The sequence below is a fragment of the Coptis chinensis genome, chromosome 8 (genome assembly GCF_015680905.1).
Source record: "Coptis chinensis isolate HL-2020 chromosome 8, ASM1568090v1, whole genome shotgun sequence".
Taxonomy (NCBI): Eukaryota; Viridiplantae; Streptophyta; class Magnoliopsida; order Ranunculales; family Ranunculaceae; genus Coptis; species Coptis chinensis.
Window position 1 is genome coordinate 62,041,744 of NC_141463.1, and position 23,729 is coordinate 62,065,472.

Here is a 23,729-nt window from a genome sequence, read left to right on the forward strand (position 1 = left end):
CACTGAGTCTCAGGAGAGAAAGATAAGGTTTGTTCTACTTTTCGATGTCTGTATATTCATTCATGAAAGTCATAGACTCGTAGCTTCTATCATAGTTTATAACGCCAGGAGATTAATAGTGGCCATTTCTCTTGTTATGTGCTCTCTTTGTATGCATAGTGCGAATCGAGGTCTAGGATTCTTGTTTAATGTCATGAAACTTGATCTTTTTTAGGTGGCTCCATCGGGATGGTCTGAAGGGGAATGCAAATGTAAAGCTGGATGGTTTCCATCAGATTATATTATGTAGCAAAACGTCAGAGGATTCCAACTAGTAATGTGTCCACTGAAGTTTTCTAAACATGCCACTGTACTCAATTGCTTAGTAACTTGAGCTTGTGAGGTGGAGAAGAAGGCAGTAAAGTTAGACAATGGAGTTCAGAACAAAATTGGTATAGCTGAACCCTTAAGCTCGTTCATGTGTTATTTGACTGATTGGGTTTGACTTTGTATATCCTAAAAAAGTTTGTGAATGATTTGTTGAATACTTTTGCTTGCTTATTTTATTTAGCCCACGATATGTCGAGCATGTGATTGTTTTGCATATGGGAAAAAAACTTTTAGATATCATGAGACATGAGTACTTTGATTTAGATGAACATATTATTGGGTACTATTACTACTAAATGATGCACTACAACAATCTTTGAGTTTTCACTTTTTTGCTGCAAAACTTTTCAATGCTACTAGGGTAGTTGACCTGGTATCTTGTCTTTTAGGAGATACCTTGAAAATGATCTGAGTTTAATCCCTCAAGAACGTCGAGGGACCTTTAACTTTGTACTTAATAATATTCAGATCAGTAACACCCTTCTAACCAAGTTACAATGTCTACTCAGTTCGTTATAAGGATCTTCTGGAGGATGTTTACACAAATTTGTCTGATCAACTCAAATCTAGTGGAGATGCATGCTCAAGATGTCTTGCCATTCTCTCTGTTCCAGTTCTTGATGTGCGCTGCTGACCCACGTCATGGCAGAGCTCACTGCATCGGCTATGTTCCGTGGCAAAATGAGTACAAAGGAAGTTGATGAGCAAATGATCAATGTACAGAACAAGAACTCGTCATATTTTGTTGAGTGGATTCCAAATAATGTCAAGTCAAGTGTATGCGATATTCCACCTACTGGATTTTCAACGTCATCGACTTTCATTCTACTTCAATCCAGGAGATGTTTCGCAGAGTTTCAGAGCAATTTACAGTTATGTTTTGTAGGAAGGCCTTCTTGCATTGGTATACTGGCGAAGGAATGGATGAGATGGAATTTACTGAGGCTGAAAGTAACATAAATGATCTTGTCTCAGAGTATCAACAATATCAAGATGCGGTTGTTGAAGAAGAAGTAGATTATGAAGACGATGCGGAGGAAAACTAAACTGGGTGAACATGGAAAAATTGTGCTCAAATTCCAATTGTGCTTGATTATAAATAAGGTTGATGAGCTGAAGTTTTTCCTGTATTTGTCTTGTGGCTGTACTTATTTATACTCAGGAGTGAGTAAACGAAATTTCATATATTATGAATTTCATATAACGAAATTTCATATATCAACTGTGCCTTTCAATATAAAGCTATAAGTGGCTTATTTAGTTATTTTCACTCTTTTGGCTTGTCTTCATGTAAACATGTAAACGAGCTGCACTACCTCTTAATCTATTTAATAAGAATTGAGCTGCCTGATGTTCATATCACAAACACCAATACCACCACATGGGAACTTCACCCAGAGAAACACAGAGCCAGACTGAAAAATTGAAGACATCAAAAGGATGAGGGAGTTCATTGTTATGTCATGCGCAGCATGCCATCATTTTCGGATTTGGACTTCGTTTTGCATATGCAAATTTAGCAAAATTGCCATCTAACAAATAATGCCCATGTAGCATTTGAAATGGTCTAGGAACAAATGGCCTTTTAAATATGATCCTCAAAATATGCAAGATGAGATCATGAGAACAAATTGTCCATGTTAAGCTCTCAGTGCAAGTAGGCTTGGGGGCCAACACATAAAAAAATGAAATCAATGACAAGAGTGAAGCGTCAATCATGTTCTGTGAAACATATAGTTAGAAACTAAAAATCCCTTGTTAATTTGGAATCTGGACAAATTCATTCATTATAATCTCTCTTGGTATATCAATATTAATCTATTTCCACAAAGGTTACATTTAACCTCAAGGTAACGTCAATAAACTGCATACAATCATAGAACTGCCGAACTACATCAGGCTCTTCTGCCAAGAGCTTTAAGACCTTCAACAAGCTACTGTCAGAACTGCTGAACTATTTCTTGACCCTCAACAAGCATTAAGCATCAAACATCTGTGTCAGAGACTTCTTCACCATATCGTCGGCAAAGATATACTTGATTGAATTCCTCCCCAGCTGAAACAATTCCTTCTCGCCAAGACCTTCACATTTCACATACAAATAGGCATCATCGGTTCTGTAGTGCAGTTGTGGGTTTAGATACCGGTTTTCGAGGGTTCAATCTTCCCTTAAGAGCTGGTGCCAGTCCCAACTTCTTCCTTTGCTCCAAGTGATTTCCCCTTCTTTTAAATGAATCGCATCTGCAACCCAAAATAGGTATTCAGGTAAGCAAAGAGAAACTTTTCCTGTTAGTAAAGTCCAAAGATTGAATGTGATCTGATAATTACCTTGGCCCTTTAATTGCTTTCTTTTTAGGCTTCCATGTTTTAGAAAACATACCATCAAGACTTCGCAATAGCTTCTCACCCTAAAACACGCAGCTAAGTTATCAATAACTGAAAGCACAACTACGAATCCAAAAAAAAAAAAACAAAAAAAAAAAAAAAAAAAAAAAAAAAAAAAACAAACAAATAAACAAATTTGGACCTCTATACAGTGTAATAGTGTAGGATAAGTACTCCAGCATATTGAACATGCAAAGGCAAAGGTCAAGCTGAGACATTAATGGCAAACACTCAATCACCACCGAAAGGTCAAATGACCCTATTCCCAGAGCCAGTGGATATACTTAATGCTGCACATGCATAGTTCACAATCTTTACTGAAAACTTATTACTTGTAGATCTTATAATAGCTAAAGAGCAATACATTGTTAAATACTGTCACCAAAAATGATGTTTTGGTTCCAGTTATATCAAATTTAACTTTTTTGACAATTTAACAATAAGTTCTTAAGAAAAAAGATATCAACAGATGGTTAGCAAGCAGATATTCTCGTTTCAACTCCTCACCCCCACCCCAAAACACACAAATCACTTAACTAAAATAAGAGGAAATGACAAACAAATGCCCACACTATATTTCACAACAAGAAAAAGAAGAGAATAAGGAATGAAAGCATTACTTTGTAAGACTTACCGACTTGGTACACAATATAGGATATCACGTAACTAAAATTCTAAATAAACCCTTAAAGCGAAAATCTACAATATTAGATGAAATAGTAGATGATTTGAAAGACATAGCCTTTTTATTAATTTCCAGCTGACTTCCTGTAATTAAAAAAGATCAAATGAGACGAAATGAAAATTAATGTACAAAAAAAAAAAAAAAGAAGGTATACGAAATGCATCGGTGAGAATCAAAATATTTCACATTTGAAAAATATAAAAATTGCATAATTTTTGCACCCACTTACCAGAATCTGTAAAACATCACCATGAGAAACAAATCTGGAGAAAAAAAAAACTCCAAAGGTACTTGGGTCGAATCTCGATTTATAACCACATTTTAATGTGTTGAAATTTGATTTGATAGAGAAATTGTTGGAATCTCTAGGAGTATTTCTAAATACTAGTTTCGGTGTCTAGTTTTAGAGTTTGAGGATGAGTCTTTACCTTACCTCTATAAATACATGACCTTGCGTCCATATAGAGTATCCCCAGAAAACAGCAACTCACACCTTCAAAGAAACAGAACTCGACCCCATTCTATTCTTCTTCTCTTCTTACTGTCAGCCGCCAGAGAGAGTTATACTGCCGTTTTAGAGGGTAGTTTGTTCTAGTGCAAAGTCAAACTGCTGTTAACTATTGAATCCTGTGAGGAAGACACTACTGCTGCCTTTCTCCACCATTGGAAGGGGCGAAATCTTTCCTTAATGACAGCCTAATCTGCGCCTTGGTTATTACATGTTACTTCTGTCCTTGTCTCTTATTGTTTTCTTTATTCGGGTACAACAATCTTAAGGAAAGATTTAGATGTCTACACCTGTTGACACCACGACGATCAAAGAAACCAATTCTGGAGTCATGGAAGTTACTTCAACTATGAGAGATGTTGCACCTCTATTGAATGCTCGCAACTTACCCAATGTGTCAAAGATTGAATCCTTCAACGGTTCACACTTCAAGCGATGGAGAGAAAGGGTATTCATTCACCACTAGATGTACTTCAACTATGCAAAATATCTCATCGATCAAAGACCCGTGGAGGTTCTAATGATTTCGAAAAGAAATCAAGCCGCTTGGCTCAATGGGAATAAGGTATGTCGTCATGCTATTTTTGAGTACCTTGTCCAATGAAATTTTTGATATTTATTGTTCAAATAAGAATGCACATGATATATGGGAGAGTTTGAACAAAAATACATAATAGAGGATCTTTGGTACTTTCGAAATATGCTATTGGGACTTTTCTAAAGTTCCATATGAGAGAGGATAGAGATGTCACGCCTCAAATCCATGATTTTCATGTCTTTGATTAATGATTTGAAAACCGAAGGTATTGATTTACCCTCAAACCTTTGTTCTTTGGATGTTTGATTGAGAAACTCCCCGAGTCTTGGAAACACTATAAAAATAGTATGAAGCATAAAAGCCATGCCGATGACTCTTGAGGATGTGATCATACACATTCACATAGAGGAAAAGAACAAGACTTCGGGATGATGTGTTGTCTAAGGAATTCCATTCTAAAGCCAACATCATTGAAGGTAATCCCAGCAAATCTAACAAAACCTCTAAAAAGCAGAAGTATAACAAAAAATAAGAATTTCAAGGTCAAAGACACTTCTTTTAAAAGGAGTGGTTCTTGGCAATGGAAATTGTTATGTTTGTGGTAAACCTGGACATAGGGCTTTTCGGTCTTGAGGCACAAAGAAAGACACTGATGATCCTCCCAATGCTAATATGGTTGAGGGAGATGATATTATTGCTGCTGTGGTGTCACAAGTGTTCATGGCCACTGGGAAGAAGAACTGGGTACTAGATTCTGGTGCCACCCGCCACGTTTGTGGTGATGTTGAAGCCTTCTCAGACTACATACTAGTGAAAGATGAAAAGGTCTATATGGGTGACTCAAGGTCTGTTCCTGTTGAGGGAACATGCAAGATTCTTTTGAAGTTAACTTCAGGGAAAACCCTTTCACTTAGTAATGTACTGCATGTTCCTGAGATTCGTCAGAATCTGATTTCTGTGTCCTTACTAGGAAAAGCTGGGGTCAAGGTGACTTTTGAGAGTGACAAGTTCGTTCTGACGAAGAATGAGGGTTTTGTTGGGAAAGGTTATTGTAATAATAGTGGTTTTTTCATGTTGAATGTACTTGACAACATTATTATTAATAAAGATGAATCTGCTTCTGCTTACTTGCTTGACTCTTTTAATATATGACATGGTAGATTAGGACATGTGAATGTTCAGTATATGAAAAGAATGAAAGAATGTGGTTTATTGTCTGATATTTCTGATTTTTCTAATGATAAATGTGAGATATGTCTTTGAGATTAAAACCACAAAGAAAACCTTTGCGAACTGTTTCTAGATATAAAACCGGATTGCTAACTCTTATTCATAATGGATTTGGGTGAATTCGTAAGTACCATGTCTAGGGGGGGAAGTTTTATTATATTACATTCATAGATGACTTCTCTAGGTACACCATGGTATATTTACTTAGAAACAAGCATGAGGCAGGTGAGATGTTTCTCAAGTACAAAGTCAAGTTGAAAACCAAATTTAACTGTAAGATTAAAAGACTTCGGTCTGATAGGGGTGGAGAATATGAGTCTAATCCCTTCCAGGACTTTTGTGACAAGAATGACATTATTCATGAGACTACTCCACCATACTCTCCTGAGTCAAATGGAGTAGTCGAACGGAAAAACAGAACACTAAAAGAGATGATGAATGCTATGTTTGTAAGTTCTGGAGCTTCCCTGAACTTGTGGGGGGAAGCAATTCTATCTGCTTGCCATATACAGAATAGGATACCCAACAAGAAAACAGAGAATAAGACACCATATGAATTATGGAAATGTTATGTACCTAACCTGAAATACTTTAAAATGTGGGGGTGTCTTGCAAAGGTTCTAGTGAACAAACCTAAAAAGAGAAAATTGGGACCTAGAACTGTTGATTGTATGTTCATTGGTTATGCTCATAATAGTGCCTCATATAGATTTTTAGTAGTAAAATCTGATAATAACCTTGTCGATGCTAACACTATTATAGAGAGTAAAAATACTGATTTCTTTGAGAATTTGTTTCCTTTGAAAATTGGCATTGAGAGGTTGGTTTCTCCTAGTGAACAACAATTAACAGATCCTGAAATTTCTGAACAAGAAATTCGGAAGAGTAAAAGAGATAGAAAATCCACCAATTTTGGTGATGACTTTTACACGTTTCTTCTTGATGATGATCCCGTGGACGTATAATGAGGCAATCAGTTCTCGAGATGCACCTTTTTGGAAGGATGCTATAAACTCAGAACTAGATTCGATTATAGCTAATCACACATGGGAGATAGTTGATCTACCTCCTGGGGCGAAACCTATACGTTGCAAGTGGATCTTCAAAAAGAAACTGAAGCTAGATGGTTCCATTGAGAAATACAAGGCTAGACTAGTAGTCAAGGGATTCTCCCAGAAAAAAGGCATTGACTATTTTGATACTTATGCTCTTGTAACTAGGATTTCTTCTATAAGAGTTCTAATGGCTATCGCTGCTATTCATAATTTATTTATTCATCAAATGGATGTAAAAATTGCATTTTTGAATGGTGATCTTGATGAAGAAATATATATGATGCAGCCTGAGGGTACTATAGTTCCAGGGAATGAGCAAAAAGTATGCAAATTGGTTAAGTCTTTATATGGGTTGAAACAAGCGCCAAAACAATGACATGAAAAGTTTGACAGTGTCATGATGTCTAATGGATATCACATAAATGATGCTGATAAATGTATTTACTTTAAATCTTTTGATGTGAATACATATGTGATTATCTGTCTATATGTGGATGACATGTTAATCATGAATCCTAGCCTTGATGTTGTGAGAAACACCAAGATGTTCTTATCCTCCCAATTTGAAATGAAGGATTTGGGAGAAGCTGATGTGATTCTTGGAATCAAAATTATCAGAAATAGTGATGGCTATACGCTTTTCACAAGAGCATTATGTTGAGAAGTTTTTGAAGAAGTTTAACTTTTATGATAGTAAGCCTGTGTCGACACCTAATGAGGCAACTAGTGAACTTCAGAAAAATGATTAACATAGTGTCCTTCAGTCTAGATATGCCCAAATTATTGGTAGTCTCATGTACTAGATGAATTGCACTAGATGTAACTCCCATATTTAAAATACATATTTATTTATTAATTAATTAATTATTTATTTATTTAAAATTGGATCGGATTGGATTTGGGATACGTGGGCCTGGTTTTTGGGCCCGAGTCTGTATTGGGCTTGGGTTTCAAACCCAAATATATAATCACATTGTTCTAGAAAATAGGGTTCATAGAGAAAAATATAATAAAAAATGGAGGCAGCTTGTTTGCTCGAGCGTGGGAGCGCAACGAATTGGACGATAAAGATTCATAGAGATTTTTATTAAGGTGAGTAACTACTTTTTATCTATTTCGCCAAATCTATGGGACGAAGCTTTACTGCTGTTAGAGTTTTGCTTCCATTAAACGTATTTTTTTTATGAACGCTTACTGTCGATAATTTTTCCTCTTGTTGTGTTGAAAAATCGTTACATTCGAAACTCGGAATTAGCTATCGACGCTTTATGGCCGGTTAAGGGCAGTTAAAGCCCAATATATAGAAATCGTCACTTTTCTTTGTTTATCTGTTTGAGCTCATTTTCTTTACTGTGGCTTGGAATGTGGCTTGGAAATTTGTGGATTGATGTCGGGGGTTACAGGTTGATGTTGTATTATTGTTGTTTGGGTGAGGTTGTTAACACTTGAAGGTGCGGTAATGGAGGTGCGAACCTTCTCCTATGAAATACTGTGATAGGGGGGTGTCAATACTTTTTGTTGAAGCCGTTGTTAGTGGTGTTTTCGATGGGTGGTAAGGTGCTGCTGAAGCTCGGAGAAGAAGCGTTAATGGCGGCCAGAGAATCGCCCAGCCATGAACGAAATCCTATTGAATTGTTGGAACTATTTTGGTTATTGGTTGGTTATTGGTTGGTTATTGGTTGTGGAGGGTTGATGGGGGCTGTCAAAGCTCGGAGAGAAGCCATTAATGGAGGTCGAGGGATTTCCAGATCTAGTTTTGGTGAAGTTGGATCTAAGGAATTGAGGTTTATGCCTTAATTAAAGTTATAAGGTTTTTGTTTATGAGTCAAACCGATGTGACGAAAGTGGAGGAGGAGGAGAGATTGTGGTGGTCAATTTTGGTGGTGGTGGAGGAGAGAACTGTTGGAGAAGATGAACACTAGGTGGGTTTGGGCTTGGGCCTAATTGGTTGGGCCAAACACCTTATTTTATGTTGGGCCGGTTCTATTTCTTGCTGGGCCGAAATCTAATTTTAAGTTGTTGGGCCCGGTTTTGTTTTTAAGTGGTTGGGCCTTAGCTAGTTTAAGTGTTTGGGGCCTTTCATTTTAAGTTGTGTTGGGCCCATTTCATTTTAAGTTGTTTTGGGCCAGTTCAGTTTAAAGTTTTTGGGCCTAAACACTAGTTAGTTATTGGGCCGGATTAATCCTTTGCTTCGGACCAATTTAGTTTAAGTTGTGGACCAGTTTTAGTTTAAGTGTTGGGCCGATTTTAGTTAAATTCTCCGGGCCGAACCCATTGGTGTTTTGAGACAGTTTCTAATTTTGGTTTTTGGGCGGGTCATATAACTGAAAATATATCTAATTGGGTCTTTAAATGTTTAAACTTTTGGGGCCGGGTTTTAAGGTTTGGGCTTGACTAGTTGGGTCTGAACCATCACCTTGGTCATGAGCCCATGAGTCATGCACATTGCCCTTAGCCATGAACCATGGCTATGACCCTGAATCAGTCGAACATGGAAACGATAGCTTGACTTTGACAATGATGTGTTGACTTTGACTTGGACTTTGACTTTGACCGTTGACCATGGAATATTGACTTTTTTCCAGATTTTCACAGATTTGATTTTATGGACATTTGCAATAATAAAATATTGTCAAACATTGTATAACCTCGTTTGTCATTATCTAATTAAGATTTGACGTGAGTAGTGTGTAAAACCTATAATATATTGGCACGTAACAAGCGGGGAATTTTTATAAGACTTAGATATATACATTTTTACGAGAATTAAATTATATACGGACTTAGATTCATGGACTTTGATTGTGGACTGTTGACTATTTAATTGTGTTACGTTTTTATATATTAAATTGTATGGACAAATCAAATGCTAAAATGCTGTGGGAGCTTGTATAAATTTGGCTGTCATTATCTAATTAAGATTTGACGTTGATATTGTGACATTATATAATATGTTGGAATATATATATTAAATGCAATAGTTTTGGAGAAATAAATGTATAAACGCTCCATTATTTTACATGTGAGATGCTACTATGAGGTAGTATAGTATTTGTGGATATTTCCTACGGGAGTGTGGCGTAGTGCAATAATATATTGGCACGTGAAAGAATAAAAGTTGTTATGAGATGTATTGAGATAATTCTAAATATATTTGGCTTAGTGCAATAATGTATTTGACATGCACGTGATATAGTGAAATGATTATGAGATAGTTATGTATGACACCTGAATAAATTACGTAACGAAAATCCTAGAACCTGACTACCACAACTCATGTGATTTGCCCTGTGTGGGCGTATGTGATATGATTGGCCCTTGTGTAGGGTGTATATATATGAGATGTTGATTGACCCATGTGTTAGGCAATCGTAGCCGAATAGTGGCTTGATTATTCCATTCGCAAAATAGAACGAGATGCGCGATATTTTATGCCGAATAGTGGCAGTACTTACATAATGGCTTCCGTGTGAGGGTTACTTGGTGTGCGGCATCCCGCTCAGGGTAGTTACGCACGGAGTGGTTCATTATGTAAGGGGAGGCATGTGGATGTACATGTTCGGTGTTGGGAAGCGATTGTGGTAGCCAGGGAAACTAGGTAAGACATAGATACGACGTGATTTTAGGAACACGCAAAGAAAGCATTAATTAATATAATTATGGTAATATGTTGGTTAATGATATATCTTTAGATGGATGATTGTATATGGTTTTGCAGAAGGGTGGGTCAAACTACTTACTTGTGCAGAGATGACCCACTCTGTAATTGAGCATGGAACGAGGTAAGTATATAATATGCTTGACTGGTTATAGTTTAGTTAGAACCTAAGGCACCTCGTGGAGGAACTAAATGCCTTTTATTATGCATATGGTTTGTTGTGTGGTTAGTGGGAAGTTAAGGCGCCTCAGTAGAGGAACTACCTGCCTTACTTATTGTAGTTAAGAATTTCGTATTAGTTGTTGGGAGTTAAGGCGCCTCGATGGAGGAACTAACTGCCTTATGGAATGTGTATGTATATGTATAAATATATGTTGTATTTTAGAGCTACTCACACCAAAGATTTTTTAATAATCAATCTCCCGATTTGCATGTTTGCTTATCGGGTGTGTTCATTAAATGAACATAGTTGATAAGTCTTGACAGTTTAGTGTTGAAGAAGATTGGTTCTTTGCTTGTGGTTTTGGTTAAGTTAATACCTTTCAAGATAGGCTTTGTTTTCCTTTGAGGTGATATAGATTTTCAGTTGAGATAAGGTTATTTGCATTTTCATTTGTAAATTTTTGTAATGAATAGGACTTTTGTTTAAGTTAAAATTTTTATTGGTTTTTAATTATCCGCATATTTAAACTGTTTATGGGTTTTTGGGAGTTGAGAGTGCATCACACCTCGGAGATCGAAGAGTCGGGAACAAATAATGTTTTTCCGAATTCTGTCGAAATTCGGGGTGTGACACTAGACCTGACATTGCTTATGCAGTTAGCAGGTTAAGCATATACACTCATTGTCCTAGCCAGGAACATTGGAGTGCGTTAGAGAGACTAGCTAAGTACTTGAGAGGAACAATGAATTACGACATACATTTTAGACAAACTCCACCTGTGATAGAGGGTTATTGTGATGCAAACTGGATATCTGATTCTCATGATATCAAGTTTACTAGTGGTTATATTTTCACCCTTGGTGGAGGTGCAGTCGCTTGAAAATCTTCTAAGCAGACCTTGATAGCTCGTTCAACCATGGACTCCGAGCTTATTGCTTTAGATAAAGCAAGTCTTTGAGGTCGAGTGGCTTAGAAACCTCTTGGCGATCTTCCTATTGGTACAAAACCGCCTCCAAATTGCATATGCATTGTGGATCGGTATGCCGCAATAGCAAAGGCAAAAGAGCAAATTGTATAATGGGAAAAAGCAAGCATATCCGTCCGAGACTACGATCTATAAAGCAAAATTTGGAATATGGAGTTGTGGCTCTAGATTATGTGAGGTTAGAGTTAAATTTGGCGATCCTCCTCGGAAAACCGCTTAACAGGAGACAAGTGGTTGAAACGCGTCGAGGGGATGGGACTTTTGCATTAGATAGAGGGGCTTACAATCGACGGCAACCCCACCTATGTGATTGGAGATCCCATGAAGTAGGTTCAAAGAGAAAAACAAGTCACCTCGTCGCTCTGGTATGCTATTGTCTTTCTTTGAGACGTCCCACCATATGACTAGATAGTATTTTTTGTATACTTTGTATAACTTGAATTGCAATGAGAAAATGATGAGTTATTTTACTTTTATTGGAATCCATAGTCCATTTGTTTATGAGATAGTGTATTTTAACTGCAATGTACGCTTGATGGATATCCACCTACGTGAATATAGAACTGGGTCGGTTCTTATGAGTATTCAGGCAAGTACTCTAGAGCATTCATGGAACATAGGCAGCGCAGGGGCCAAAAAGCGCAACACCGTAGAATAGGCATATAATGAAAGAGCAATGTGGGTGCATGTGATCTATTTTACTATAAGGGAATGTTGGTTCAAAGATTTTTTAATCCACCACTTTCACGTATTATAAGACATGTTACCCTATGACTGGTTCAAGCCCGTAAAGTACCAATATCTTATGCATTGTTTTTTCGATTATCTCTGGCATTTCGTTAACCCATTTCTTTTGTAATATCCTATTCCAAAATAGTTGGGGACTATTAGTATTTTGAAATAGTAGGGGATTGTTGGAATATCTAGGAGTATTTCTAAATACTAGTTTTGGTGTCTAGTTGGTTTCTTCTTATTTGGTGAAACCGACTTAGAGTTTGAGGATAAATCTTTATCTCTTAGAGTTTGAAACCGACTTAGAGTGGAAGTGTGAGTCCTTATCCTATTTGGAACCGACCACCTTACCTCTATAAATACAGGACCTTGCGTCCATATAGAGTATCCTCAGAAAACAACAACTCACACCTTCGTGAGAAACGTAACTTCGACCCCATCCTATTCTTTCTCTTCTTCTTCTTCCGTCGGCCGCCAGAGAGTTATATTGCCGTTCTAGACGGTAGTTTGTTCTAGTGCAAAGTCAAACTGCTGTTAACCATTGAATCCTGTGAGGAAGACGTTACTGCTGCCTTTCTGCACTATTAGAAGGGGAAAAATCTTTCCTTAAGGACAGCCTAATCCGCGCCTTGGTTATTACCTGTTACTTCTGTCCTTGTCTCTTATTGTTTTCTTTATTCGGGTACAACAGAAACAATTTGATTGCAAAGAAGGAACCAACAGTTCGAATACTTCCCACGTCATCGTTTACAACTTGACAAGAAGAGCACAAGCCAGTAGACCACTTTGATTTTGTGTTGGAGGTGTTGAATCTGGAGGTGTTGGGTTTGGATTCGGAGAAAATTGGAGAGAGGAATAGGAGAGAGAGAAAACCTTCGTAAATTTATGGATATATGTTGGTGTTTGATTTTGATATTTAGTGTTTTGATCAGATTTAGATTTAGGATGATCCAACGGCTGAAATTTTGCTGTTTGGATGCTGTATGAAATTTTGCTGTCTACCTAGCCGGCTCGTATATATATATGTGTGTGTGTGTGACACTTCATTGTCGAGCAACAGTGGGAGTGTCGCACCGCAAACAAAATAGTAAATTTGCCTCCATGAATGCGGCCTAACACTTGATGCCTCCATGTTTGCTTGCACTTAGAGTTGGATTTTGGAGAAATTCCAAATGGTGGAGGTAAATTGACTAGAGATGCCCTAAGTAGACAGTGTAAAGCCCCATCTTGAACATACTCAGTTGAGGCTCATGAGAAATTGAGAATAGATCGATTTCAAAGACATGCTATTGACTTCAATAATGTACCATACTGCCATCTTTTATTTCCTTAACTACGGCTTAGAAAATTTCTGATAAAAAAATTCGAAGCAACCATAAATGCAGCCATTGAAACTTAAGAGTGACTTTCGACTACATCTCTAGGGGCGTCTAGCTCTACCGTGCGGCAGTTTCCAGGCGCGGACGGCTTTGCCTAAACGTATATGATGAAGCCTTGACTTTGTTTTCATCACGATCAAATAAACAAATGCTAAACTTTTAAGTAATGCAGTGGTAAATTTTTGACAACACCAATTATTTCTCAGCCTTCCAGACAATCCATTAGTGATTCAAACTGTTTATGTACTCTGGTGAGGTTTAGCATTAACTTTGTCACATAACTACTCATTAGTTAACCTATATGGAAACACAATCTAATTTAAATAAGTTATCAGAAATGTTATCTTCATCATAACAAATCTCAATTACTAATATAAGTCGATATTCATTGATCAGAAGCTACCTAGAAAGTCAACTATCCCAATATCGATTGTATGGATGTAGTGATACCCCAGTTGTTTTTGTGGCCTTAGTTCCTATAGTTCACCTTTTTTATCAACGATAATGCAAGAAGCTTGTCTATAAATACTAGCCATTTGAAGCCGGCCATATAACTCCATTTTCCTACTACATATTTAAGTTTGGAAACTCGATCATCTGGTACATCTGGTAAAACCTATGCCATATTTATATTTGGTACAGTTAAAATAGTTGTGTTTCAATATAATTCAAATATATAACTAATTTAATTTGCTTATAAGGTTGGTACATTTATATATTGAGACTTATTTCTCTGTTTTCTGCTTACAGATTTATCATGAAGTCCTTACTCCTGGCAACCATTGCGTTCATGATCTTTGTAGCTATACAAGCAGCTGATGGAAAAACTGAGGCTACTTCCAAGTTTACTTCGACAAAGCAAGGGTACATGACTGCACGTAAATTTAAATATCCTATAGGTACCAACGTTGCAAAGGCAAATGATCCTTCCGAAAAGATGGTTGTTACCGGCGCAAAATTTGCAGTTGGCAACTTGCCAGTAGAAGAAAGCAAAAGTGAAAACACTGCGAGCAGAATCAATATCAACAAAGATGATGACACCAAAAATGACAATTTTAGTAATTGTAACGAGACTTCTTCCACATCATCCCACCGTTCTTTTCCGACTGATAAACGACCAGGTGGACGTTTTCCTTAAGGCAATTGGGAGAAGCAGATGATGTGATTAAGTGTGCTTCTTTAAAATAATGTGGAACTTGGTAGTCCATCATATATAGAGGGCTAGCTAGGTCTGTCGTCGTTTCACCCAGTTGTAGTATTTTCTTGCTTGTGGTGTACACTCTAGATTCTGTTGTATGTATCAAGTCTTGTATGTGAACAGAGTGCCTTTCTTTTTTTTATGGTAAAAAAAAAGGCCGGTCATGCTCTTAATGTTGTATGTGAATATTAAATATTTGCAATATAACATCATATCCATGCTGGTTTTGGGTTGCGAGAGAAACTCTTCCATACCAAGTATAAATGTATAATACATTTATAGGTATGCACTAGTGTTCTGGAATCTTTTGTTTGGGACAGGAATTTGACAAAGGATGTTTACATGGGAAAAAGTTTAAATATAGAGGAGGTAGGCCGGTCATAAATCTTGGGAGACACGTTTGAGTCGGTCCTAGCTAGCCGAAAAAAAAAAAAAAAAAAAAAAAAAAAAATATATTTAGTGCTTAGAGATTTACACATAACCGCAAAACCGACGGTTGATGCGGTTTCTGGACAGCTACCTTATGATTCTAAGCCCATCAATTTCAAACTTGCCCTGGTCTAGACCATAAATGGAATTGGAACCTAGGGGCTCAGACCCATTTCCAGTATTGTCACGAGCTTTTTGGTTGATTTAGAGAAGAAGAGAAAGATTTGAGAGAGGCATAACACAACTTTCTGATTTGAAGGTGAGGTCCTTACGGTGTACGTGCATCGTCTGTTCAACGCTGCTCCAACTTGGAATCCAAACCTGTGAAGAATTTGTTCATGAATTGTAATGACGCGTGCACAGATCCCACAGTTTATTGGTACATCCAGGATCGATCCTAGCAGTAGTAGTAGAAAGTGCAGCACTCTTTTGACTCCGGTTTGCACAATTCCTTACCCTGAAATCCGTAGATGTAATGCTTCTGCCTCTCTAGGGTCCAAGATCTTTATGATGGGTGGCATATGCCGTGGAAGTTTTAGAGATCCTAATTGTGAAGGTTCTTCTGATATGTGTTCTCCTTTGATACTACTAAATGCAATGACAATGTCATTTTTCAATGGCAAAAGGAGGACACTCAATTACTTGCCAAGAGGTGTACTGTGGCGCTACATTAGTTGCTGCACACGGCAAAATCGATGTATTCGGGACTAATTTTTTAAACCCGGCCACAATGAAGTTTTTGACCCAGAATTAAAGTTATCTTCGCCACTTCAATCCCCTCCTCGTTTTGTTAATGGGTTTAAGTGTTCTGAAAGAAGATGCTTTAAGTTGATGATATGAATTAAATGTACTGTGGTTTATGAGGGTTGTGTGTACTTGTGTGAAGTTTTTCTTATAAATATATTTTCATGTACTAAACCAAGTACTCACGAACGATGCTTACAAGATTCAGTAGAATACCAGCTCACACAAATATCGGTGAGAGGCACAGAGTGTGTACTCATCAAGTGAGTCTTTCTCTATTTATATAAGAGTAACGACAAGGATAGTATCTGGTTTAGTAACAACTTAACCAGATTACAATTATTCATCCGGAAGATAATCCTAATCTAGAACAAGCTATGGTTATCGAGGAGTTATCCATCTTTCTCCTTGCCTCAATTTATCACGAGTTTGATATATTATTACATTGTGATGCATGCAGCCATGCATGCATTGATGCACAGAACTATTATGTTGCCTCTTGTTGAGACAGAGTGTCTAGGGTCACACAGTAAATGTATCCTGTCAATACCTAATATTCCTAGCGAACGAATATTCGCCACGTGTCCCATTCATTCATATCCATATACTGATCACAGAACGATGACTCATGTTTAGGTCGCACGTCGAGATAACAGATGAACGATCTTCGCAGAACGTACGACAAGCGATCTAAACATCATGTAAGACCAGGTCAACATGATAAGTCGTGTCATCGCTGAAGCGTTATTCTCAGGAATAGCAAAGGGATTGGGAACGACAGTTACGAAAGGAGAGAAGGTTTTAATTATGAATACAAAATGTCCAAAGCTTGGACAGTCAAAAGACGTGAGTTATGGGATAATTGATCAAGACATTAAAGAAGGAGATCAAAGGACAGAAGGGACGCTTATAAAAGGAAGGTGCGGAACTAGGAATGACTTGATTCAAGTCCACCCCAAAAGAGGAGACTTCATACGTAGGCAGCTCCAAAATCATCGGAGTGCAGTCAAATATACCAAAAGTCCAAAACCTCCTTACTTCTCTATGCCAAGCCCACGAAGCATGTCAACACTCGAAAGCCAACTCCAAAGCTTAATCACCCAAGTCAGAGGTCTGCAGCAACAAATCAAAACATTAGAAAAAGAAAATCAAGCATTTCGTGAACAAGTCCAGCAAACCAATGAACGGATTAACGAACTAGCTCAGCAACTAGACGGGTCTAATCCCAAAAAGGACGCCTCCCAAATTGCCCAGAATATGCTCAAAACCTATAGAGCCTCACCATTCACAGCAACAATCAGAGAGAAACCATCACCCCCAGGCTTCATCCAACCTAAGTTCCCGATGATGTACGATGGTAGTACATGCCCGGGACATCACATAGCAAGGTATTTACAACCCCTAGCACTCTATAGCAGCTTAGAATTTGACTATCTGCAATGTGGATTGGTTATACTACCTAGAGCCAGAATCAATTGATAATTTCGAAAAACTGACTTACCAGTTCGCAACAAAATATGTTCACAACCGCAAGAAAAAGGCAGATCATGACTCTCTTTTTCAGTTGAAGCAACTCAGGGGAGAAACCATCCGAACCTTAGGCCGCTTCAAAAAGGAGCTCTTGTCCATGGAAAGTGAACTTGAAGAATCTTTTGCAACCTTTGCATTCGCGAATTCGCTCCAGTCAGATAGCGATCTATATAGATCGCTATTAAAGAACCGTCCAGACTGACTCGACGATCTGTACAACAAAATTGACAAATACATCATGTTGGAATCTCTTGTGTATTTCTAAATACTGCAAAGTGGAGGAGAAGAACAAAGGGTGTTCTCTCCATTTTAGTGCATAGTAGATAGTTTGTTATCCACCACATCAGGTCGGGTTCGGGCTTGAGGTTGGGCTTACTGTTGTGGGTAGTGGTTGTTGGCGTTATCCCTCACATGAGCAGAGAAAAGGAGTTGATTTCTGCTTGGAGAAGTCTGAGCGGGACCCGCGCTCATGCCTTGGTCGACCTCCAGTACTTTCAGTGCGACCCGCTCTCGACTTGGTCTTGCCTGAGGCGCGACCCGCCAAGTCTATTTTCAGAAGAAATTGTGGACCGCGAGTTTGCAATAAGAGTTAGAATTTTTGGTAACACCTAATACCCAGAAAACACATGAGAGGCAGCACAAAAGTCAGAGAAAACCCAATCTTGAGAGCTATCAAGATTGAGAGATAATCTTTACAGAGAGACAACCCTGTAAAGAGATAAGAGTGATCTAGTATGGTGAGAAACTGCAAGGAGTGATTGTAATCTTACTTCCCTTTTTTTTGCTAAGTGAGCTTGAAATTTTATTAATAAGAAAGAGAAAAGTTACATGGTAAGTGAAGGAGAAAGTAAGATGAGAGAAACAACATAAAAGAGAAAAACCTATATAGAGGGGACTGCATCATTGTAATGGATATGACTTCTCTTCTAGGTGGATCCTCCATACCATTACCAATCATGTGCACTACCTCTAGTTCACAAATCAAAAATATGCTAAGTGAGGAGATTCCCACTTGAATATCCAAGCTGGCCTTCCTTCAAATAGATAGGTCTGGGTAGACGGCATTGTAGTCGCTTTGTTTGCTGCAAGATCAGTCGAGAAATTGGCTTCTCTCCATGTGGTGGTGAAGATACAATTAACTACCTTTCCCTTAATGTTCTCCCAACTTTGTGTTAGCCACCAAGGCAGCTTACCAGTCCCAAAAACCTTAATTGCAGCAGAGGAATCAGACTCTATTAAGATATTTACCCATTCACGCTCCAAGGCTACTTCCAAAGCTTCCAAAATTGCAAGCACTTCCGCCAAATAATTGGTATTCACACCAATTTTTTTTTCCATGACTAATCGAATTCTCCTCTCATCATCTCTAAAGGTTGCACCTATCCCAAAGGGACCGGGATTGCCTTTTTTGCTTTCGTCACAATTTGCTTTCATATAACCAGGGGAGGGGGAAGGCACCATTTGCATTCTTTGATCAACGGAGCATTATTGGGCTTACAAGGAACATTCCAGTTTTTAATCACTACAAGGTCTCGAATAGAGTTCTTCATCGTACCTTTTGATAAAAAACTAGATTGTTGCACTGAATTTATGATTTGTTTCTGACACCACCTGAAGTTGTTCTTCTTGTCCTAAAAAACAATTAGGTTCTTATGCTTCCATAGAGTAACCATGCCTCCAATTACTGCGGACAACCAAAGATGCTTAACATAAGAACTACATCACTTTCCCCGGTCTACTGCCTCTTGCATATTCCGAAAATTGCAACTGAAGGAGAAATGCCCAACCACCCATTTCCATAATTTTTTTGCAAAAATACAATGCCAGAGAAGATGTTCCAGGTCCTCACCATGCGAGCGACAGACATAACACCTAGAAACAAGCTTAACCCCCTTTTTTTGAGCTATGTCATCAGTAGCAACACATTTCTGAACTAGTTTCCAACCAATAGCCGAGGTCCTAGGGTGAATGAATTTGTTCCAAATAGCTTTGTACCAACCAACCTTAGGCATTTTCCATCTTATCTCATCAAAGGCAGACGAAATTGAGAATTCTCCCTTGAGGTCGGGTTTCCAAATTCTATAATCTACTCTTTGCAAGTTTAGAGTTGGTAGTTGGATCTCATGCATCCCCGCCTGCATAAAAATATTATGCACTGATTGTGGAATAGACCATTGGCCATTTACGATGAGATCACCAAGCTTTACTTTGAGGCCTTTCAAAGCCCCAGGAGGTAGGTATAACTGATGTTGCAGTGAGTGGGTGCCCAACCATTTGTCCCGCCACAAACTGACCGATCTCCCATCGCCAAGGATCCATTCGGTTCTCTCCAGTACCTCACCCAAGGCCCATTTAATTCCACCTCCAATAGTAGTGTTGGTATGATACCTTATAAAGTCACCAGCACGACTGAAGTACTTTTGCCTGTGAGGACTTGCCAAGCAAGCTTCATTAAGAGTGACAAATTCACCTCTCTCAGCCTTCTAATTCCTAGCCCTCCCTCATCATAAGGTTTGCAGACTTTTTCCCAAGCAATTGTGATTTTCTTACTCTCCATAGGATTTCCCGACCAGAGAAAGTTTCTCATTAAAGTTTCACATTCTTTTATTATTCCCATAGGCCATTTGAAAACACTCATATTGTAGACCGGAATACTGCCAAGAACCGATTTGATCAACACTGTTCTACCTTGAAAGGACAACAATCTACCCCTCCAGCTGGCAAGCCTGTGTTTAATCTTATCGATGATGCAAGAAAGGTGTGCTTTGGTTGCCCGACCTTGAATTAATGGAACACCCAGGTATCTATCAGGTAATACTCCCACTTGAATCCCCATAACATCTTTGATTCTTTGTAGCCTTGTAGCACTACTATGCCCCGATAACATCTTGCTTTTGTTTCTGTTCATGTATTGATCCGAAGACTTCTGATACGACTCCAACAGTTTAGGCAATTGCTTTAATGCCCTTCAGCTCCCCTTTGAGGAAAACAAAGATATCATCTGCGAAAAGGATATGCATTGGAGCAGGAAACCCTTTAACAGTGACAAGAGGCTTAGAAATGCCTAGAGTTCTCAATGAGTTTAGCCCTCTGCTCAAAGTATCCTCAGCCAAAGCAAAGAGAAGGGGAGAGATTGGGTCTCCTTGTCTCAAATCCCTTCCAACATTCAAGAAGCCACAAGGACCACCATTTATTAAAATGGATATCTTTGCACTTTTAATAATCGCAAAGATTCTACTGCACCACCAGTCACAAAACCCAAACTTGAGCATAACTTGATGAAGAAAGTCCCAACTAATAGTGTCGTATGCCTGAGTGATATCGATTTTGAGGCCCACTGATCCACCGTATCTTTTCTTGCACATTTCATTCACCATTTCGGATGCTAACCCGATGCTTGACTGTATACACTTGCTTCTTATGAACCCATACTGTTCTTTTGAGATAAGTTTCCCAATAATCACTTCTAACCTTAATTGTAAGACTTTGGAAAGGATCTTTACAAAGAAATTAGACATGCATATAGGCCTAAACTGCAAGGCTTTGGTAGCGTTCTTATCTTTCGGCACAAGAACTAAGAAATTGGTATTCACTCCATTGGGCATGTGCCCCTCCAAGAAGAAAGACTTAACTGCCCAATACACTTCATTTTTGATTATCGGCCAACATTTGTGATAAAAGTGCCCTTGAAAACCGTCCAGCCTAGGTGAGCTATCAACTTTCATTCTAAAAACCACATCTTGTACTTCAGCAAAGGAGGGTATCACCTTAAGCATCAGATTATCTTCAACTGTTACCAGAAAGGGAATGAGATTAAGAAGAGAATGATCAATCTCCACTTCTTCATATGCAAACTTATTATGGAAATAGTCAACCATATGATTCTGGATGTCTGTTTGGGTGATGAGATTGGTGCCATCTTCTATAGTAAGCTCGGCAATAAGAGATCTTGCAGTTCTCATTTTACATGTAGCATGGAAAAAGGCCGAGTTTCTTGCCCCCTCATTTACCCATTGAACAGTGCTTTTTTGGCGCAAGAAAGATTCTTTATTCAGGTAAGCTTGCCCTAGATGGAGCTCTTTTCCTTGGACTTCAAGACTCAAACTCATGTTCTCAAGATCCTCGTCAAAGATAACTTGAGCTTCAGTGAAATCCACCTGGGCCTTCGCTATGTTACTATCCAAGTTTCTAAAAACGTCCCAGTTCCATTCTTTAAGAGCAATCTTTAAGCTTTTGAGCTTCTTGACAAGTGTCAGAATTGGGGTTGCCACCAATTGTTTCTCCCAGTTACTCTTAACAAACCCGAGGAACGCTTCATGGTGGGTCCATGCTTTCACAAATCTGAAAGGTATATTACTTGGTTTAGGTACCACCACATTACTACCAAGCAATGGAGAATGATCTGATCCCAACCTACAGAGGACTTTATACCGCCATCCAGGGAATTTATCCAACCAACCTTCATTGCATAGAGCTCTATCCAGCTTGCATAAAACTCTATTTGTACCATGTTGGTTATTACACCAAGTGAATTTAACTCCACTATAGCCACATTCCGATAGATGACAAGAATTTACTGTTGAAATAAATTCATTCATGGCAGCGTTACTAGGTGGTGGTCTACCTCTTTTCTCAGAAGACTTCAATATAGCATTAAAATCTCCAATCAAAAGCCATGGGTTATCCGTGTACAAGGCCTGAAGGTAAGTCCACAGGTCCCTTCTCAACACTAAATTACTTCTAGCATGGACAAAAGAGAGGAAGCTACCTTCATACCAAACATAAATATGTTGAGAGGATTTAGCAGCAAAAGTCACATTCATACCTCTCCTCCAAAGGAGCTAGAGATTTCCTTTATTCTCATTATCCTCGTTATGAAGAAACTGACAATCATAATCAGTTAAACCCAAGAAGAATAATGATATACTGCTAACTTTAACCATAAGCTTAGCAAGACACACAAAATCAGCATTGAAGTGACTTAAAATGTCTTTCAATCTAGCTACGACATTATTTTTAATAGTACCTCTAATATTTCAATAAACAATCTTCATTAAAGACTAGTTGGAAGAGGAGTAACTTGTTGCCTTGACCTAGTTGTCGGTGGTGGAGCAATGACTTTGTTCTTAACACCTTTCTTAGGATTTTTATGTGAAATTGGGATGAAGCCATCATCTTGACCTTCAGCCATGTCAGCCCACCTTGTGAAGACCTACCCTGCTTCAGAGACAACTTAACCTTGGGGTGCGGCAACTTCCATAGAAATTGAAGTAGTAAGAGTTTGAACAACTAGCACCACTTCTTGGGTTTCAAAGCTATCCGACACTACCACACTGAGTAGTTCTTCCAGAGTGGCTGACTCCTCACCATTTCCATTCACCCCTAAGACATGCTCAGATTGAAGAACCGGGGCATCTGCGTTAGCACCATGGAGATCAATGAAGAAATCACCCCCATCAATCATTATTTGAGGTGAATAATGAGTAGCATTATTGTCATCACCAGGAGAACTATGATGATTAACAATGCTTGCATTCCTATCAATCGAACACTTGATCATCCTTGAGTTGTTTGCCACTGTTGGTGAGCTCTGAGTTGTTACTACCTCGTCAGCCGTTGAAATACAGCCTTCCCCACTAACAACAATCACTGGATTTAAAACTTCTTCATTTACCGCAGTAGGAAGAGCTTGTAGTTCAACTACTGTACTACCATCAGGGACTAGCGGTGATATTGTAGGGCCAGGGGGTGTTACTTGAAGCGTCTCACATCCTTGAGAATCTTTGGCGCCAGAAGCCCTCGTTACTCTTATTATACTTCTTTCTCCACTTCTTTTTTTGGCTCTTAGACATAGGTTTCTCAGCTGCAGTTGAACCAGTAACAGTTCGAACCATAACTTCCTTGTCAGGGACAACAACAACAACTTTAGTATCTTTGTTTTTAGCCAAATCCTTCTTCAAAGATCTGCAGCTCCCTACCAGATGACCAACTGACTTGCAATGATTGCAAAAATTAGGAATCTTTCCTAGCACTACCTTCTACCAAAAACCAATCCCATGTTTCTTTGATTTAATCCAAAGCTTACCAGGAATAGATTTAGACAGATCAATATCCACAAAAACACTAGCAAAGTAACCCAAT

At 38.5% G+C, this 23,729-nt stretch overlaps 2 long non-coding RNA genes and 1 pseudogene across 4 annotated transcripts; 1 reads left to right on the forward strand and 2 right to left on the reverse strand.

Annotated features, from left to right (window-relative positions):
- Nucleotides 1-866: 866 nt before the first annotated feature.
- On the reverse strand, nucleotides 867-1,633 carry LOC147482304 (uncharacterized; annotated as a pseudogene). The gene has a single exon (XR_015204531.1). The product of XR_015204531.1 is annotated as an uncharacterized LOC147482304 (transcript).
- A 491-nt stretch (nucleotides 1,634-2,124) lies between these two features.
- LOC147482305 (uncharacterized) lies at nucleotides 2,125-3,861 on the reverse strand. 2 transcript variants are annotated; one of them, XR_015204916.1, is made up of 4 exons: nucleotides 3,669-3,861; nucleotides 3,389-3,522; nucleotides 2,698-2,777; nucleotides 2,125-2,610 (listed from the first exon to the last, which is right to left on the reverse strand). It is a non-coding gene; the product is annotated as an uncharacterized LOC147482305 (long non-coding RNA). The 2 variants fall into 2 exon arrangements; XR_015204915.1 differs by having other exon boundaries at nucleotides 2,897-3,522.
- Nucleotides 3,862-14,109: 10,248 nt separating this feature from the next.
- Nucleotides 14,110-15,101, forward strand: LOC147482306 (uncharacterized). Its single transcript, XR_015204975.1, has 2 exons — nucleotides 14,110-14,296; nucleotides 14,438-15,101. It is a non-coding gene; the product is annotated as an uncharacterized LOC147482306 (long non-coding RNA).
- The last annotated feature ends 8,628 nt before the right edge of the window (nucleotides 15,102-23,729 follow it).